Raw genomic sequence first — 15,259 nt, 5'->3', positions numbered from 1 at the left:
CTCTAGTATGAAAAACTAAAAGTATAAATAAGATCCAAATGGTATAACTGACAGTGTGAAATAGGAAGAAAAGGGCTAATGGTGTAGGGGAAGCAGGAAGGGTAGGGGAAAGGAAATAAGAGAAAAGAAAAAATATGAGAAAAAAAGTGGAAAAGAAGTTTTTATAAATAGGGAAGGGTGGGGGTGGGGGAGGGCAGAGGTAGGGGGAAAAATGAGAACCAAGATCTGTCTTGTAAAGGTACAAGATCCCAGTGATGAATGTAACTGTACTGTATACCTTAAAAGTATCAATAAACTCAATGAGAAAAAAAAAAAGAAAGGGAAGTTGGAGCCAGGGAATTTGAATACTATTTGGTATGTAAAGATTTGCACACAGGGGAAAAAGGAGGAAGGTATTCTATGCAACACTGTAGAAGCATCCTTTTGGGTTCACTGCTGTATCAGAGTGCATCACAGAGTGAAGAATCTAAGGAAAAATGGTCAAGTAGGAGGCCACGGGAAATGTAAGCAAGTGGCACCAAAGATATATGAAAAGGTCAACATCTTGCTGTACCACTCGGGATGCAGTGTGGGAAGAGACTCACAGTCAACCCAGCAGTAAATGCTCAGTAAACATGCTCTGACTTGTGGTCTATCACTATGCTACGTACTCAGAATACAGAGGTGAACAAAACAGACAATGAAGCAGCCTCCATTTAATTGAGGAAAATCGTGATGCAATAATTACAAATAAAATTACAGGTAAAAATAGTGGAAATGCAAAGTGCCAAAAGAGAGAAGTATGTGCAGCTAGGAAGGTCTCTACAGGATGGGGAAAAGGGGGGTCTGGCAGTTAGAAAGAGCAGGAACTGTACCCCTGACCTGAGCAGAGAGATCCCTGCTCTTCCAGGAATGAGGAAAGTGACCAGGGCTGATCATCCTAGCCCTGAGTAGCCCTGAACCTTCAAGCAAACACAAGCATGCCAGGGACTGTGGACTAGCACTGGACATATTTCATGACTCAGCAGGGTGAACACTGGAGACTGTGAGAGTAAGGGTACTGTTCTAGATAAAGGACCAGTGCCGAGGGAGGACCAGACAAAAGACCTGGAATTCCCAAAGCTGCTATGCGGGTAATGTCTCCAGTCATGCTGGGAACCTCCTTTGGTGCACAGCCTCAAACTCTACAGAGATTGCTTTCTTTGTTAGTAAATAAAGACAAAGAAACAAGTGCTGGACTCTGAATCTAGGACAGTGTGTTGTCCTTAGGATACCGTTGTGAATGAAACAGAGCTTCTATTCCCTGCAACTGAGGTTGTGGTGGGAGATAGGCAATAAACAGGCAATAAACAGATAAGCAATAAATATGCAAAATATATCCCAATATTCACTGCAGCATCATTCAAAGTAGCTAAGATGAGTAAACAAGCTAATGTCCGTCAGCAGATGAACAATTAAAGAAAATGTGGCATGTACTCAAAATGCAATATTCAGCCTTCAAAAAGAAGGAAATGAATGCCGAGGACATCATATTAGGTGAAATACACCAGTTACAGAAAGACAAATACTGTACAATTCCACTTACATTCAGTATCAAAAATAGTCCAATTCAGAGAACTGGAGAATAGAATGGTTGTTCCCAGGGGGCAAAGGGAGAGAAATATGCAGAGTTGCTGATCAGTTAGCAAGTTCTCAATAGCTGCTATACACACCTATAACTAAAAATACTGTATTGTAGACCTAAAATATTTTAAAAGGGTGGCTCTCCTGTTAGGTATTCTGACCACAATAGAACAAAATTGTAGAAATAAAATAAAATGAATGGCTATATCTGGTGATGGTGAGTGCTAAGGAATTGCAGAGAGGCAAGTGGACAATTTGATACTAGCGAGCCATGCAGATCTCCTGATATGGTGCTATCATGAAAGAAGAGAGGAAGATGCCCCTGAGATACCTCTGAGAAGAACTTCCCAGACAGGGAAGAGCAAGTACTATACAAGGGTCTTGAGGCTGAAGAGTTGAACAAGAGGCATTAATTTGAGTTCAACAGTAATTTCTTCCTGGAAGCAAAACAAGTTATCTTCTTTGTCAAGAAGGACTTTTGTCAGGGGAACAGTGTTGCTTTAGTAAGTGGAAACAGCCAAATGTGCTCTCCCAAGATATAATCTGAATATACTAATTATTGGATATAACATTTATTATATCTTGCTCATTGTAGCACCTATGGCCATATGGCCCAAGACATAATTGCACTTATCATTTTCCCACCTAATAATAATAATGATAAGCAATATTGATAATAAAAGAAATATTTTTAGAAACCAATGTTTTTAACCAACATCTGCTTATTTTATATCTGATTCTGCATTAAATGCTTTCAATCATCATTCTTATTTAAATCTCACAGCTAATCTAAGAAGGGGAAACTCAGGATTAAAGAAGTAAATTAAATCAACAACAAAATGAAAAGAAGGTAGAACTAACACCTATATTCACATTTGACTGAAGCCAAAGTTATTCTTGTGAACTGGTATGTCGATCATGCCCATAGATAACTAACTAGTGTCCACTGTGAAGAAACAAGGCACCAGAGGGAGGTGAGTAGGTTGAAGGGGCTCCGCTCTGCGCAGGATTGGTGATGTTATCCTTTTTTATTTATGTATTAAGTTTATTGGTCGTCTCCGGTGCTCCCTTGCCCTTGGGTCACATTAGTAGGCAGCAGGAAGGGCCTAGCCAGATGCTGATGAAATGCTCTCAAACTTCCTACCCTCCAGAACTGGCAGGGAGTCAAATCAACTTCTATTGTTTATAAATAACCCAGCCTGTGGTGCTCACAGTAGAAGACAGACTACAGGTGTAGGGGTGTAGACAATGAGCAGAGCACACAGCCTGCTTTTAATCCCCAGCTCAAAGAAGGAAGGAGGAAGGGAGGGAGGAAGCAAGGCGGGAAGACAGAGTGAGAGAAAGCTGTGAGGATCACTAGGGATCACCACCCACTGCCTTGAGTGGGGGAGGGAATATAACTTTTCAAGCAGCTGAAAGGAATGATTGGGTCATTAGGACCACAAATACCTGTGGGGCAGGGCCTCTGCTCCTTCCAACTGCCAGATCCAGGATCAATCAATCAGCTCAACCTCCTACAGCAAGAAAAAGCCCTCTTGATTTAAAATATATTTCAGATGCGTAAACATTTGAACACAAAACTTAAATTATAAAAAACTTTAGGAATTCATATAGTTCAAAATAGAGGGGTGAAAAAAGTCTCTGTAAACATGAGCACAGACACCATAAAGGTAAAGCAATTTGACTCCATACAAATAACATGGTATATGTAGACAAGTATATATGGCAAGCAAAATAAGATTGCAAAAAGCAGCTCAGAAAGTAATTTATAAAATGCATGACAATAATCATGTTACTTTGTTATGTACTTTTGTCAATCAAAAAGCAAAAGAGGAAGAAAAGAAAGATAAAGTAAATAACCAAGTTGTATAAAGAAAATGAAATAAAAGATGCTAAACTTCATAGTTAAATAGACATGTCACGACTACCAATCAGGTATATGTAAAAACTTTAGAAATATCCATTACCAGCTAGGTTTTCTAAGAACTTCTATACAGAACCAAGAAAATGCACATTTCAATAATCTTTTGTTAGGCAATTTTACAGTATTTTGCACACCTTTAATTTGTGTATCATTCATTCTACTAATTCCATAGCCAGGAACTTGCCCTCAGGGGTACTTGTGAGTCTAAACCAAGATGTTTGTGGCAACCTATTTGGCAGAGGCAAATAAATGAAAATAACTTGCATGTGAATCTATAAGGGACTAGCGAAGTACATTCTGGAACCTCAGAAAATGGAACATTATTCATCTAGGTGAAAAGAAATAAGTGTAATTTATACATGCTGACACAGGAGTGTATTCTAATGTACTGTTTGTAAATAGAGCACAGATCAATATTTGGAACACATTTCATTTGTGTAAGAATCATACTGTGTGCATTCATATTGTGTGAATGCAAAAATACCTGCCAAACTCGACCACTCCAAAGAAGGAAGAGGAAAAATCTGCACAAAAACTTCCTTTTTACTTCTTAAAATACAGGAGTCTAGATTCTAGCAATGGTTGTGCTCCATTTTTTTTCTTTCTTCTTTTAAAATAATATTTTTTCTTTTCCTTATTCTTTTAAACAGCTACACAGATCAGAAAATTGCCTGTTTGACCTTTGTGGCAATTTATTTTACCAAGGTGTGTGCTCTCCTTTCTAAAATAAGTGCACTGATACGATGTCTGACGTTTTCTCAGATGAATGCTTCTAGGATTTCAAAAGAAGATTCTTGTTTAAAAAGCACATATGGCTGCCCAACCCAAACAGTCAAGGCTGACAGGCGCTGAAGCATTCATCAGTAGTCCAGTTTCCTCATGTCTCCTGCCTCCTGTGAGCCCCCACATTGCCTACATTCCTTGGCTTCCTGGGCCTTTTAATAACACCTATCTCTCTCATTTATCTCCCTGTTACCCCAATTCCCTGATCACTTTCTTATGCTCCTTCTGCACTAAATCTGGATTCAAACTTGCGGGTCTTTGTCTTACATAACGAGGCCCCGTTCATTAGCTGTATACAAAGTAAAGATATATTTACTCTGTCGGCCCACACACTGCTGGGGACTGTGCATGGAAGGCAGCATCCCCTGCACCGGGAGAAACTTAATAGGCAGGACTGTGTATCGCTGGCAGAAAAGAGCCGCCAGACACCATCTATTCATTTCAACACTTAGATCACCTGGAGATTTCAGAACAGATGACTAGTGAGCAATTACACCTCTTCTTCCAAGAGGGACTTGGGAAGGTTATCAGCAAAGGTCCAGGACGTCAGGGAGAGGTCACTCTACAATTCTGAGACCACACCACATGGGAAATTAACAAGTAATGTATGCAATTTGCTCTTTCTTCTTGACAAACACTGGCTAGCTGATGACTACCCCTGAGGTTACTTCCTTAAACAATTTTGGAAATACTGACAATGTAGGTGAAAATTTGAACACCTGGTCCACCTTTTAGTCTGGATAGTCTACTTTTTAACACTTTTAGCTTCCAAATGGGCAAAGGGCTCATTTAGATTAACTACCTTCCATCTTTGACCTCAAATAGAACAGAAAGGAGGAGGTGATAACACCAGGGAGTCATGAAACCTCTTTCAGCCATATCTGGGGGCAAAGGGTGTTTTAAGTAAAACCAATGCTGGATAAATCCAGGCATCTCACTACTGCACTGCTGCTAATTAAACACTCTCATGCACTGTGAAGCATCACAGCACACCTGTGGTTGCATGTGTGCATGCGTGAATGTGGTGTGTGTGTGTGTGTGTGTGTGTGTGTGTGTGTGATGGGAGATGCTAAGGAAATAAGGAAAATAATGATTCCATTTTATTCAAATAGTTAAAATCAGACTTGATTTATGCTATTTTATGATTCTCCTCATTAGGAAAATGCTGTAAACCTTTAAAGTACACACTGCTGTTTTCCAGGATTTGTACTTGGAGAAAGAAGAAAGCACAACACAGACAAAGACAATGAAATCTGACTACACACCAGTGGGACTGTGCTTAGTTCAAAACTCCAGGCATGAAGCCCAAATAGATTCAGGCTCAGCTTTATCCTTACACAACAGGGAAGATGATAAAATGCATTTACTTAGTCTTGCATCATGAGAGCCAAATGATTCCAAACTGAACTAATCCTGTTCTATCCCAGGAGCAGTGTTTTGGTTCTCCGCAATACACATGTCAAAATGGTGATGTTGTGGCATGATACATTTCCACAACACCCCTTCAAGTGTGATCAGGCATGTACTCCAGCACATAAATGCTCTGTATACATTTGCTTAAATAAATAATTCATGAAACTACAAATACCTATCCCTGAAGCAGCTTCCAACTCTTAAACACTCGAAGCATGCTCATCCTCATTTTAAACAGGAGGAGATGAAGTGCACGTTGTGATTCAGATGGAGGGGCTGCCAATCCACTGAGACCTATTTCGAATTAGTAAGGAGTTTGCTACTGTATATCAACACAGCAGGGGGAATTTTATTTCAAAGGCAAAATGCTGAGATTACGTACTGATTTCACTGGTCCTCACTGGAAGCAATCCTGGGACAAGAGCATGGACTTCCAAACTGCTGCTCATTTCCTCTGCCTTGTGAAGGGATCTAAGGACTGACTGAGCTCCCTCCTGCAACACACTGGGCTCCCAAACACAGCTCATTAAGAGTTCACCTCTACCCAGCAAACCAGGCCTCCTACGTCTAGCATGCTATGAGTTGAAGGATTAATAAAGCACAGCATAGAACTCCACAACTGCAAATCAGTGTCTAGTGATTTTTTTTTAACCATGAGGGTATTTTACTCTGTGCTTAGTAATTCTGGATATAAAGCATTTCACATTTTTCCAGGCAAATTGTCTTCATACCAGCCTGTGGCATTTATCTCCTACCAAAAGCATATCAGTGTCACATAGATGCTTTAAAATTACCAGCCCTTTTCTAAGCTCTCACAAAAATGAAAAAAAAAGTGTTTCAGAAAAGTTTATGAGCAGGAAGAGCACAATTTTCACATACAAATAATGCCCAAATACGGCTTTTACAAAGTTTCTCTGAAAAAGAATCTTCTTTAAGGAATATCAGTCTAACAGGTAATTTTCCCCTTTTAGGAAAATGTGAGTCAGAATTAGAATATATTCCAGGGTTTAGAGAGAGCAGCTCTATCTTTCACCACGGAGGTACAGGGGAATGATCAGATCCTGGTGTTTTTGATTTGCATGTTGAAGGATATTCTTCGCTTATTTGTGTAAGACAGTTCTAATGCCAGAAGTGGGACACACAGAGAAAACACCAAAACTGTAACTCTAAGGTTGGGAAGTGGCCAACTTGCTGGGAAATGATGCATGCAAATAAAAGGAGGTGCCCAGGGACAAGGGCGAAGGGAGCACAACAGCTACCACTGGCAAACCTCCTTCAATTAACTCTCTCATTCTAACGGTGAAGATCCGTACATTTAGTGTCCATCCCACTCTTTCCTACTCTATATTCTAAGATAATACAATAGTGGTTCTCCAAGTACAGTCCCAAATCAGGACAGGTGGAGCATCCCCAATCCAAAAATCCAAACTCCAAAATGAAACTGAACATCTCTGAGCACAACACAGTGCCACAAATGGAAAATTCCACGCTTGGCCTCATCTGATGGACCAAAGTCAAAATACAGACACATCAAAAATATTCTGTGAGAAAAAAAATATTGCACGAAACTACCTCCAGAATATGAGGATAAGGTGAATATGAAACATAAAATAATTCTGTTTAGATGTGTGTCTCCTCCCTAAGATATCATATGATGCATTTGCAAGTAATCCCAGATCTGAATAATCTGAAACACTAAAGGTCCCAAGCATTTCTGACAAAGGATACTCAACCTGTCCTACCCGAACATGTCAGAAACACAAATTTTCAGGCCCCACTCAATCCTACTGAATCAGAATCTTTAAGAGCAGACTCAACAAGAATAGACACATCCAAGCAGTGATTCTGAAAGGTAGAGAATCAACTGATGGATTTGTTAAAGCACAACTTGCATCCCTACCCTTCCCCTCCAAGATCTGCTGGCCATCAGAGCTGGCTCTAGGCCTAAACTCTACCATCACTTGTGCAGTGTGTCACCATCCCAGAGCTGATGTCTTCAGTGTGGCTTGGGTTTGGCTGAGCCGCCATCACCTGTCCACACACAGGCTGCCAAGGAATGTGCAAGGAGAATAGGAAAAAGGTTTCCACAGTGGAGAAGGGACCCTGGATAGGAAAGTAGGCTTTATGATAAACAAAACAGCTGGTAAGAAACCACCAGTAGGTAGCATGGTAGGGAGAAGATGAGAAGAGGACAGGGGATTGCTGTTGGAGATGCCTCTTCCACCTAGTAACACCATTCCCCAGACTGTTACAAAGATATAAAGTTGCATGTCTAGTTGTTTTCAGACTCTGCTGAGACCCCTGCAGTGTCTTCACATGGCTACCTATTCTTATCCTATGCCTTCTACAAAAGTTGAGAGACAGGAGGACAACTGTGTGAAGACAATGCTAAATGTCCATCAAACCCTTGTTGCCTTCCTCCTAGACCCACAGTAAGTATGTCTTTACCAGCCACCTTGCATCTAGGTGAGGCCCTGTGGTAGTTTAAAGCACTGCTTCCAGACTGCACCCCAAACTATACAAGATTCCCTCCCTCCCTCTCTCCCTCCCTCTCTCTCTCTCTCTCTCTCTCTCTCTCTCTCGTGCATCTGAATGGAAGCCAGGACTCCACTGTAAATCTTGAAATAGAGAATCCCAGTGCCTAAATCCCCACGTGGAGGGTGTCATCCAGGATGGCATGCCACCAGCATAGCCACAGCATGAGGAAGAAAGTAATGTATATCATGTTTGTTGGCCAGGGTTTGCAGGTTGTTTATTACAGCCGACAACAATAATTAACCAACTAATCCAAATCTGTTTCTGCATAACAGTTTATGCCTTTCTCTCTTATGCCAGATTCCAGTTACTTTATAGTTAAGTGCTCTTTTCCCCTTGAGATTATAGATCTTTTCAGCCTATTTTTAATCCCAGCATTTAATAAAATTCTGGTATAAAATGGATCCTCAACAAATGTCTGGGGAAGGGAGAAGAAAGAGAAAGAAAGGAAGAAAGAAAAGGAAGAAAAATCAGTAGTGTGAAGTGGGAAGAGTCTGCAATTCTAATGCTCTGTATTCTAGTGCTCTTTAATGTGGATTATTACACAGCCAACACCTGCCCACTTGGACAGACCAGCACTTCACCTCGAGTGGCAACTGAAAAGCTAGGCTGAGAGCTCAGATCCATTATTTGGTGTTTTTATTGGTATTAGTTTTTGCTTTTTGGTTTTATCTTGATCTCTCCAAGTGAATATAATACCTGCTCCCCAATAATAAGAGCCTATATTCATTGAGCTGTGTTTGGTGCTTCACAAGCTTACTCTAATCCTCCTCACACCTCACAGGCATGTGGTAGGCATCAAATAAAACTCTACCATTTAGGCTGCTTTTTGTTCCACCCTGTTACAGGCCAGAAGCTACAGGAGTCTCTGCAGAAATAAGAGTTCAAAGACACACTCCCTGCCCTCCAGGTGCTTATGGTGTCAGAGAGAGAAATACAAACTGGAAAAGCACTACACAGATGGAAGAAACCAAGTAATTAGGTAGCTGCCTGTGGCCACATGGTTGCACAAAGCCATGGAGCATGGGAGGCAGGATCTGAATATCTGTGCCACTGGCTGCTTTTCCTGTGCATGCTGAGAGCCCCAAAGGGGGTGGTGGCTGGATGGTAGAGAAGGGAAGAGTGGCCCAGGTGCCACATTTACACTGATAGAACGGCTTTAGGCTCCAGGCTAACAGTTTCTACTCTGCTGCTAAAGCCCCACACGTACAAAATAGAAAAACAACAGCTAGTGAGTGGCATCCAACCAACACATTTATGGTTTATAGTCCACCTATCTTAAATGATGTATATACAGTCAGAAGTAACAGAGAATGTCCAGTGTGACTCCAGCTTCATTCTCCACGGGTCTTCATTCTCTCCTGAGGCCTGGTCACATGTTGTATTCACACTGCCACGTGTACTCACCCTTTGGTCAAAAGAGTCAATGGGGAGGAATCCTTTAATGCACTTTAGGGAATAGACTCACTCTGAAACAATATTTTAGTAATTTGAACGTATATTTCAAAATGACACTAAAAAAGAACAGATTGCGCCTGGGATTAGCTCAGTGGTTCTGCTGCCTGCCCTGCAAGCTCAAGGTCCTGAGTTCCATTCCCAGTACCAAAAAACAAAAACAAAAACAAAAGATTGCGTCAATTAATAAGCTATGTCATCAAAGCAATGCTGATCAATTCACTTAAATAATCATCATGTCATCATGTTTCAGAAATGTATCAATGTGCAAGGCTCAACAAATCATCCCTCTCCCACAATTAATATCCACTGGGTACACAGGGTAATAGTTCCTATACCTGGTTTCAGATATGTACTTCATTCTACCTAGGCCAAATCAAGAAGAGGATATTTTTACCCTGAACAACACTTAGTGTTGCTGAAAGATGTAAACTGCACAAGCATTCCTGAAAGCTTCAGCCCAATCATTTATGTCAAAAATATGTGCAGCTCAGGTGAAGTGGACTACGTTTATAAGGTATCTCCTGCTAATAAAATGGCAGGTCATCATATGTACATTGGGCATATAATTTGCTTGTGAGTATACTTTGTATTATTTGTAAAACACTGGGGACAACCAAGTAAATACAAATCCCCTTCAGTTAATTTACAATCACCTACCACTCCCCTTCCTCAGACAACGGGGATAAATTCACAAAATTTCATCGTCACCCCATAATATTTTTGTAGTAAAATTGCACATGAGTAGCACATGGAATTTTGCATTATTATGTCAGGATTTAAAAAAGAAGAAGAACAGGGAGAGGGAGAGGGAGAGAGAGAGAGGGACAAGGAGAAGGAGAAGGAGAAGGAGACAATCAGGAGCAACATCCAGTAAGATTCTTGTATTGAAGACTTGATGTTGAAAGAAGATTTTTGCAGAATCATTTATTCTATATTAGGATTATCTACCCTAAGGCCAAAAATAGTCAAGGAAGTTCTCTGACTTGAGACTTTCTACATAGTTTAAAACAGATTTTTCTTCTGTATTATTTTCCTCCTGGCTCAGCTCAGATCTCTAGACAAAGCTTTATCAGCAAGAGTACATACAGGGCCAGGGATTTAGCTCAGCGGTTCAGTGGCCTGCCTTGCAAGTGCAAGGAACCGAGTTCAATCCCCTGTACCAAAAAAAAAAAAAAGAGTACATACAGATGTCTTAAGGACAATGAAATAACTGATGTTAAGGTCTCCTCCAATCATACTTCATAGTATCATCACACACTGACCACACCATCCAAATTACCATCTTTAATTTGCCCTTATGTTCACATGACATCATGTCATTCAAGATAATAAAAGAGAATTTTGAAAATCCACTTCTTTGTATGATATATTATTCACGATACCAAAGTTCCATTGTAATATTCATAAAAATACATTGTCAGAACCTTCCAGCTGAGTAATTTACAGGGATTGGGTTTTGTTTCCCCCAAGAAGAAAAAAATTAGGACATAAACAATATAAGCATCTTTACACCATTTTGATGACTTGGCTTTTTGCAAACACAGCTTTTGATTTATGTTCTGCCTGTCCATTCTGCTTCCTGCATCATACATGTTATGACTGAAAAATATGCAGAATATCTAAAAATATACTGAATTTTTAAAAATCTATTACAGCAATAGACATATAGTCATTAATTCACCCACATATTCAACCTTGTTTTGAATATGCTTATCCCATAGTTCTTGCCACTTTCTGAAGCAGCTCTGGAAGTCTTTTTTCTTGAGTGTATTTAGTTGAATTTTCATGACTGGCTTGATGTCTTGATTTTATTCAAAACATTTACCTTTCAAGGTGACTTTCACTCTAAGGAAGAACCAGAAGTTTCACAGTGCCAGATCCAGTGAAAAAGGCAGATTACACCAATGCTTTTATTCAGTAGAAATTGCTGTAACCATTTTGAATTGTTTCAGGTGGTGTGGTTGATTGAGGCAACCCCAAAAAGACACTCAGGAAAGAGGACTTCCAGGAACAACTTCAGAAAGTGGTGAGAACAATGGGATGAGTGTGTTCAAAGTGAGAAAGAGTACTTTGAGGAGTACTAATGGTGATGTGTCTTTTACTGTAATATAACTTTTTAAATTTTAAACATTCACTGTTTATTATAATCATGACTTATAGTTACTCCATCTTACTACAATTTTCTCACTTGTATGCAATCATGCTCTAGAACGCATGAGTATGAACACACACATTATTGTGACTTAATGACTTGATTACTGCGGCTCATCTTGCTTAAATCTATAGCTATGTCTCTCTTTGTACTTTCTAAAACTCCCACTTATAACAACATTCCACCAAATTAATTACTTCTCCCTTCAATCATTTCCTTCCCATTTATTTTCTGATATCACACTCTCTTGGTTTTCTTCTGGCTTCACTACAGATTCTTCTCTCTGCTCTGCTGGCTCCTGTTTGCTCCAATGTTTACACATTGTAAAGCCTCAGGGTTCTGGCCCTTCACTGTCTCTCAACCCAGACCCTTTCTTTATCTTAATGATTTCATCCAATTGCAAAATTTTAGCAAAAAATTACAAGCTGTTCTTTCCCATATTTGTATAATAAAGTCGTGTTTCTTTCCTGCATTTCACAATCATAAATCAAAGTGTAAATCATCCTTCATTCTAAAGGAACATCTTTAAATTAGTATATCAAAGGTGAAACTCTCACTTCCTCACACTCCCCCTTCTGCTCTAGCCTCCCAAAATTAGTCCAAAAAAATCAAAATCCTTCAGATGCTTAAATCAAGTCATGGACGTCATCCTGCTGTAACTCCCACCACTTTATGCGAGACTTGGAACTGTCAGGGTATTTTATGGATGTACACACGAACACTTTGCTGTTCTTTTGCTGGTAACCTTTAATCCTTTCCATGACACTCAGAGAAAATGCAAACCCTTCACCCTGCCCAACCTTCCTGACCTCATCTTGTTACACTCAACGCTTGGCACTGTGCTTGGTCACAATGCCTTCCTTTATCTTTCCCAAAAATGCCAAGATGGTTGCAGCTATACAAGGTCTGCACTTGTTTCCTCTCTCATTAGAATTCTGCCCTTCTTTCCAGGCAATTTGCAGGGCTAGTATCTGCTCGCCTCTCTAAGCTTTGTTCTACTGTCTTCATCTATGCTGTCCACTCCTGATCAACCCATGCCAGGTATTTTCCATGGCATTCACCTGCTCCTTTTCCTCACAGCCCATTTTTAATTATATATTTATCATCTACTTTGGCCCTTGAAATAAGGAGAGAGAAAGACACTGGTCTTGCTCACCAGTGTAACCTGACACTCTGAGTAACGCCCAGCACATAGTAAACACTCAATGCATGTAAGATAAGTGAATATCTGAACAAATAATTATTCCAGCTAAGTTGATGAAAAGAATGCTTTTAGTATCATAGGGAACATTGTTTTAAAGTTTGGCCCAGTAATCTTACACAAAAAGCAGTCAGGTTTAGAGGACTAGCTATGTGCAAACTAAAAGAATCTCACATTTTAATCTACCTTTTGAAACATTCTATTGAGCATTCATCCCCTAAAAAAATAACTTCAACCCAAGCTTCATTAAAACTCTAACACAGGAGCCATCTCTCTAAGTATAATACTATATAAATCTCTACCAGAAGTAGGAAATTATGACTTCTTTTCACAGTTAAATCCAGAACCAAATTATCATGATTAAGTGTAAGGCAGACCTATGAATACATCATTTTGTACCTGGAAAAATGGGAAGAGACTTGGTCAGTGCAGAAGTCACTTTCAGATTAAAAATGTTGCATTGTATGCTAGTGACTGTCATAGTTTATTCACCTCTGCCCAAGAAATTATCCAAAGGACTTCATTGACTGTTGCAAAGATTGGAAGACATCACTTTATCTCATGGTCTCTCCCTACAACACATACCTGCTTAATAGCAATACCTATCATCAGTCCATGCATTATAAAAGGAGCTCTACCCACACAGTCCCTATGTAGCCTCACATTTTATATCTCTGCCATATCTGTCTAATAGAACAAGAAATAATACACAGAATATTAAAAAAAATTAATAGCCAGAATAAATTATTAATTCAATTAAAGTACGAGTCCAATAGCAATTCTTTTTCATTGCATTTATTAAAAGGAATAATTAATTGCTAAGGGGGTACTAAAACACACACATAAACTGCTGACTCTACTCTTGCGTGGAATTGTGGAGCTTCTGTTTCTGCAGGAATAATAGAGTAGATGTGCTGAATTCATAGACAGGGAGCGATATCCACTCATGGGTTTGCTCTTCAGGTTTTCACAGTTGAAAACTAAAGAGTTAAGAAAGCAAATAGGTTGGACTTTTTCCTTTGGGATTAAAACAGGATTACCTTTTGGACAATAGGAACCTTTGTTCAGTGTTGTTTTCTTGTACAAGTATTTAGCCATGCTCACATCATCTGTAAAGTGGAAATCGTAAGACGTTCTATCTCATAGAGTGTTTCTGAAAAGCGCACACACACATTTGGAACACACAGTAAGTGACTTGACTGTCTTCTCACTAACATGATTCACGTTCCACACAGTCTTCAACACCACCCATCCATGCATCACGTTTTTTTTTTCCCAGAGCAGTGGCCCATCTAGAAAAGCAGCTTCTTTTGGCCAGTGGTTTCATAACTCACCATTTAACTGTGTCCAGGGCTTCATAAAAGGCATCTGAAGAAATAACACTTATTTTGAAGGCAGTCAAAATTTAAGACCCATTAAAAACTGAACATATGATAGTTATATCTCAGTTTTCTAGTACTATACACAGGAATGTAAGGTAGCACATAAATAAATTGTAAGATAAAATGAAGTTTAATCCTATATACTCCAAAATTTTCATTTAATTTTAACAACTTTGATGACAAATTGCTTAAAATATATAGCTCACTTGAATGTCTTCAGAATCTGAGCATCTTGGGATGTAATTTAATATAGTTTAAAATGTTGATATCCCTGGTTCATCATTCTGAACATCAAATTTATACTGATACTCTTAGAAGTTAATTAGATACTTACAAATCTTCTCTGTACATGCACACACACACACACACACACACACACACACACACACATATGATTTCCTAGATTGCTCACTTCTTATAATCCGGCTTATTGTAATACCTGAGAAAAATTACAACGCTGACACTTTAACACTGACCTAGCCTAAGAATAAACCATCAGTACTAATGATAGTGAAAGCCCATGCTTTATTAAAAAGTTAAATTTGGGGCTGGGAATTTAGCTCAGTGATTCCACCGCCTGAATTGCAAGCACAAGGAAGGACCGAAGTTCAATCGCCGGTACCAGAAAAAAAAAGTTAAAGTTGTCACTGTCTTCCTATGTCTGTTCCTATTCTTTATATAAGACAGGGTTTGAATCCAGGACAGGTTCTTCTGTCATTTTGGCCTGAAATTCAAGAAGGAAAAGTAGACAAAGTGGTCCTCATTAAAATACAATACTCTATGCACAAGGAAAGAAGCGCTATGGAGAA

At 39.4% G+C, this 15,259-nt stretch overlaps 1 protein-coding gene and 1 long non-coding RNA gene across 4 annotated transcripts in view; one reads left to right on the top strand and one right to left on the bottom strand.

Moving 5' to 3' along the window:
• LOC104874831 overlaps positions 1–6,333 on the top strand; it is a 64,136-nt gene extending 57,803 nt beyond the window's left edge. Inside the window, exons 4-5 of the long non-coding RNA XR_783888.1 lie at positions 2,387–2,576; positions 5,511–6,333. This is a non-coding gene — a long non-coding RNA (uncharacterized LOC104874831). The remainder of the gene's footprint in view (positions 1–2,386; positions 2,577–5,510) is intronic.
• Positions 1–15,259, bottom strand: part of Ntm (neurotrimin) — a 953,915-nt gene that overhangs the window by 381,776 nt on the left and 556,880 nt on the right. The window lies entirely within an intron of this gene.

The sequence above is a fragment of the Fukomys damarensis genome, unplaced genomic scaffold (assembly GCF_012274545.1).
Source record: "Fukomys damarensis isolate Sample0158 unplaced genomic scaffold, DMR_v1.0_HiC HiC_scaffold_16, whole genome shotgun sequence".
Taxonomy (NCBI): domain Eukaryota; kingdom Metazoa; phylum Chordata; class Mammalia; order Rodentia; family Bathyergidae; genus Fukomys; species Fukomys damarensis.
This window is presented reverse-complemented; position numbering and strand designations above follow the sequence as displayed.